The sequence below is a fragment of the Chionomys nivalis genome, chromosome 5, assembly GCF_950005125.1.
Source record: "Chionomys nivalis chromosome 5, mChiNiv1.1, whole genome shotgun sequence".
NCBI lineage: Eukaryota > Metazoa > Chordata > Mammalia > Rodentia > Cricetidae > Chionomys > Chionomys nivalis.
The window spans coordinates 5,073,238-5,079,260 of record NC_080090.1 but is presented as its reverse complement, the minus strand read 5'-3'; positions in this window follow the sequence as shown (position 1 = coordinate 5,079,260).

Below are 6,023 nucleotides of genomic sequence, written 5' to 3'. Positions count from 1 at the left end.
CATGAATTTAAAGAGAGCAATGGGGAGAGTCCAGGGTAATAAAATATGTAATTATATTATAATCTTTAAAAATCATTTACAAACAAAAAGGAAAAAGCATTCCCAAGAATGAAGTGGGGTAGAGAGCTGGGACAGTCTGAAACTCGAAATCCCCCAGCCACAAAAGTCCTGATCCTCTATAGGTCATTTACATGGTACCAGCATCCTTGCCCACCCATACCCACACACGGGGAAGCTGACCCTTCTCCCAAGCAGGCTGTTTTGTTTCGTGTGGGTGGAAAAGGTTGTCTGTCTTTCTGCCAACCGACTCCTTCCATGTTAATCACCCTGCCTCCCTTTCCCCAAGCCCTCCTCTCCCTCCATGAGAGGATGGTACAGAAGATACCTGCACATCTCAGCCAACTCCTCAGCACCCTCCAAAGCTCTGCATCTTGTTGGCTTCGGCCGGCCTCCATCAGTCATTGGGTGTGGCACCACTCCCAGAGGGCGTGACCTTAGCTAAAGTAGCTGTTTGCAGCTCAGACACTCCCTGTTAGGGTAAAGCACTTGAAGGTCTCTTCCATAGCTCTCCAAGCATCCAGGGACAACATGATCTTTTAAGAAGGGACTTAAGAGCACGTATGCCTCTTGGATCCACAGCCTCACATACTTTCAGAGAGCAGTTCTTTGCTGTTCTGGGAAACAAAAAGCAAGGGGAGAGAAATTGGTAAGCTGGGTCACAGCTCCCATACCTGAACCCTGTCCAGAGCTGTGTTTTTTGTCAATTAATCCTAGAGCCTTCTACATGGAACTGCTCAAATATGGCCTGTTCAGCCACTTCTCACTGTGCATGTCCATGGGTAGGGACTTAGGCTTCTCCCAAACAGTTCCTGGAAATCTCACAAACAGGATCCTACCCTAACTTCTTGTATCCCCGTCATGGAGATATATACCTTATCAATTGTCATCCTGTTGGCGCCTCTTAGAAACCACCCTATCACCTCTTTAGCAACCCTTTTAAGGACAAGAGGGTCAAGCCCACTAAAATGCTCCATGTGGCCATTTGAGACTTGGTTTGTGGAGCTTCGTGAGGGAGATGGAGGCGACCCCAGCCAGATAAGCTGGCCCCAGGCTCCTTGGCTTTGGAGAGAGTGCATGCGATAATAAATGCCTGCCGTATTAAAGCTGCTAAGTGACAGAGTCATTTGTCTCACAGCAATAGATAACAGAGTCAAAGACACACATTTGATAAAACAGACACCTCACAGGAGAGAAAAGATTTTTCTAAAATCGCACGTGTATGAAGAGATGTTTAAGTGATGTCTAAAAGAATATTAAGTGTCACTGAAACTTAAACCTCCTTAATGGTTTTCCTTTGGGGCATGGGGATTACTGAAATTGATTCCAGAGGCTGAAGGCACTGAATAGACTAACAACCAATGGATATACATAAGTAGAAACTTAAATGCTTATTATTGCATTCTAACGGCCATTCCAAATACGACTTCATGATTCCAGTGAAAGAGTCCTTCCAACGTTGACGATGATATCAGCACATTGGTACTCGTGCTGAGGGAAGAGAGAAGAACTGCAGGCTCAGCCCTACACAGGACCAAGGCTCAGGGAACATCCCGGAAGAGAGAGGCTAAAGCATGTAAGAACTAGGGGATGGAGAAAAGTCCTGTAAAGTGCTGTCCCCTGCACATGACACGTCGGCACAATCACGATTTCATAGCAGTTGTGGCATCTGAACAAGACCTGCAAAGCCTGATTCTCCTTCCCCCAGCAATGATCGATTGCCAGTATCTCCCCAGGATGGGGCTGGACCTGGAGACCATCTACTCATCTCTGCTGAGAGTCTGGCTGGCTTGATCTTTGCAGGTCTTGTTCAGAGCATCTCTCTTCCTCTTCACACCCCCATCCATAGAATCTGTATGAAAATGTATGTCATCACACTAGAACGCCTCTTCGAGATGCCCACACCACTCTTGGTGTGCTTTTAGTCTTTCCCTGAGCACCCAATCTTTAATAAAACTCCAGTTATGCTCCACACTGTCCAGTCCTCAAATTCTTTTCTGCATCAAAGCTGGGGGTTTTGGGTTTTGCCTGAATCTAAATTTTTTTAAGATAACTCCTCAGGCTGCTGAGGGTGACTGTGGGGACCAGTGCCTCTGCCCCTCACCACTCACAGTGGAGAGAAGGGGTTGCATCCCCTCAAAGTACAGCCAACAGGCCTGACTGCTAAATCACAGGTCAAGGGCAAGTGGAACTGACGCATGAAAGATAACCATGGGAGTTTAATCGGAAAGACTGGATGTTATTGGCTGATATAGGAAAATTCAAATTAAGATTGAAATAAAAGTTTCCACAAACTGTAAATCCCAGAGCCAAGAAACAGATTTGTAACAATCTCATGATCCAGTATATTGATCTACTAACATGTTCAATGTTGTAACACTTTCTGCTTTTGAACTACGTACCCTTGACAATGGAAATACCTACTGGTTAATTATAGGGATGTAAGTTACATTGATAATGATTCTCTGAGGATAATTATAACAGGATGCAACAAGTCTATCAGGATCCATTCTGCCTAGCACCCTTTGCTGATTTATCAATATGATTGGAGGCAGCCGGGAGGCTATAGATGCTAACCATCTTGTTGGCCTTGGATTGTGCTACAGAGGTATGAATGTCCGGTCAGAGGACTGTGAACATTCCTCCTAGGAACACATACAAGTGTCACAAAAGCATGAGGTGAAGAAGAAACACTTGCGAGAGATTTCCCTGAGGCAAATGTGTCTTCGTGGAATCAGCAATGGTCTGTATCAGTTTGAGAAAAGTCTAACAAAAGATCATCTCTTCTTCAGCTCTTCCAGAGCACTCTGTACCTGCTCGCCAGCAGAAACACTTCAAGCTCAGAATGAGTCTCTTACTGGGAATAGTAAAACCCAACAGTTCCTAACGCAAGTGCCTCTGTCATTCAATCTCCGCACAGCTTTGAGCTCTTTGTAAATTAAGGGCCACATAGCACCACGGGTTTCCTAACACAACATATCTAAGCAACATGTCATTTCTGACTAACCCAAACACTATTATGCCATTATTCAGCTGGTTTTCAATTTTCAGTCTCAGGAACATCTTAATAAAAAAAAAACTTGAATTATTTCCTCAAAGTAGTCCCCTTACTGTGTGTGTACTGTGACTTGGTAAGGGCTGGACATGAGACTCCGTGGGTAAGAACACTTACTGCTCTTGCAAAGGATCACAGTTCAGTTCTCAGAACCCACGTGGGGCAGCTCACAGTCCCCTGTAGCTCCAGTTCTAGGGGACTCAATGATCTCTTAAGGCCTCTGAGGGTAGCCACATACACATACACACATAAATAAAAATAAAAGAAAAATTTTAAAAGATAAAGACAAAGTCACCCTTAAAGTTGTCTTGAACCAACTGACTAAGGAAATAATTATCTTCTAACTTGCCTCTTGATGACAACAAACATCTCAAACTATAACTCTCTGCCTGTTCCAGTTTTCCTATGTACCCTTCGGGGGGGCACTCAGAGGGGCAGTAGTGAGTGAGACAGCAAAGGAAACATTCTGCCTGGCACACTCTGAATACTATGTACCCTTCGGGGGGGCACTCAGAGGGGCAATAGTGAATGAGACAGCAAAGGAAACATATTTTGCTTGGCACACTCTCACTACTATTAACCCATGCCCAGTCTGAGAAAACTGAAAATCCTGGTTAATGTGGGGATATCTTTCTCAGAACACTCATAGAGTTCTTCCTCAGTCCCCATACTGACAAACCTAAGAAACCTAGCTGAAATCCCTTCCTGATAGATTCCAAGATCTTACCATGTGATTAAATTTATTGGTTACCACATTAACGTGCCTACTAAGATATAGCCTAAGGGAAATTTTTGGAGATTGTTTTTAATGGCACATCTGATGGAAAAATAATGTTTAACTTGTCCAGCAAGATATTGTTTAAAAGCCTCTTTATTTGATACACCTTCATACATACACACACAACATGGAAAGTTCTCAGCTATCAGTGCTGATGTTGGGCTACATTAGGTGCTCTAAAACCAAAGAAAGAACAATTAAATTTTTGGCCCCATTCAGCAGAGCCTCGGAAGTAGGTGTCTTGCTAAGTTAGAAGACCGGCAATGAAGAACAAAGGGAAGGAATTACCTTTTTATCACTTAAACTAGAAATGCCGGCCACAGCTTAATGTTTTGGCTGCTTCTTTCCTAGTTGTTGGCACTGTTTTGGGAGGTAGAGCTTGGCTGGCAGAACTAGACCACTGGAGGTGGGCCTTAGGAGGTTACAAGTGGGCATCTGGTCCTAGCATTCTCTGACTTCATCAGCTGTGATGGAAGGACCTGGTACCCACAACAACTTTTGTCCCCATTACTGTTGCCAGGCCTTCCTTGACATGACAGGCTGAAACTCTCTGAAACTACACTTCTTTTGTTCTGTATTATTGAAAATAGTTTTCTTAGACAATATATTCTGTATACAGTTTACTCTTCACAGCTCCTCCCAGGTCCACCCTCTTCCCCTGCCACCCTTCCCCTCCAAAACCTTTCTGCCTATCATTAGAAAACAAACAGGCAGCTAAGGAATAATAATAAAGTAAAATAAGATAAAAATAAACAAATCAGAATAGGACAAGCAAGCAAATAGGAGAAAAAGAACCAAATAAAAAAGGGTATGTTTGTGTGTGTGTGTTTGTGTTTGTGTGTGTGTGTGTGTACAGAGACACACACACACATTCACAGGAATCCCACACAAGACTGAAAGCCACAATAACCTGTAAGGTTAAAACAATGGCCCAGCACAACATCATGAGACAATGAAACTCCAAATATTCTATTTTTCTTTCTCTTTTTTTCACATGTATCTCAGTAACAGCGATACAAAACTCATACAATATTTGATAATTTTAAAATATTCCAAGTGGTTGTGATATATTTGGGAATAAGAGGCCCAAGATTTGAGAAAACTGCTGAGAGACTGAGGAAGGAAACATCCATCGTGCTCTCTAAATCTAAACAGCTCAGCCTTCATTTATGGGGCTGCTTCTGAGTCTGAATAACCAGGGACAATTTGTCACCTTGCTACCTACAAGCAGGATACTAGATGAAACAACCGCTTTCAAATGTTGGAAAACAGACTAAGCACCCTTGAAGCAAGGAACATAATCTACAAAACTCTCTGCCTCTAGGCACTTCCCAGACTCCAGTGAAGAGGTAGAAGTCAACAGAATACACCCATCTCCTTGGAAAATAGAGATCAGAATCCAAAGAGGCTGAAAGAGCTCCAAAGGTGAGAGGTAGCACACCAGGGACAAAGACCTCCAGAAAGTCACACAGTGGTCAACCCTCAGCCATTCAGTGCATACTCGTAAGTGAGCTACCTAGTCTGTACTCTGTGAGTACAGGCAAAAACATCCCCTAAGAACTGTGAGCCAGGAGCTGGGTCACCGTCAGCAAAAGTGGAGAGACAAGCCGGGCAGTGGTGGCACCCGCCTTTAATCTCAGCACTCAGGAGGCAGAGGCAGGCAAATCTCTGTGAGTTTGAGGCCAGCCTGTTCTACAAGAGCTAGTGCCAGGACAGGGTCCAAAGCTACCCAGAGAAACCCTGTCTCAAAAAAACAAAAAAAGAAAAGAAAAGAAAGAGAAGAAAGAAAGAAGGAAGGAAGGAAGGAAGGAAGGAAGGAAGGAAGGAAGGAAGGAAGGAAGGAAAGAAAGAAAGAAAGAAAGAAAGAAAGAAAGAAAGAAAGAAAGAAAGAAAGAAAGAAAGAAAGAGGAAAAAAATTTCCAAAGACGAATGGGCTGGGTGGTACACACCTTTAAGGCCAGGACTTGGGTGGGAGGCAGAGGCAGGTGAATTTCAGTGAGTTCAAGGCCAGCCTGGTCTGCAAAGTGAGTTCCAGTACAGCCAGGACTACACAGAGAAACCCTGTCTCAAAAAGAGAAGAGGAAGAGAGAGACAGACAGAGAGAGAGAGAGAGAGAGAGAGAGAGAGAGAGAG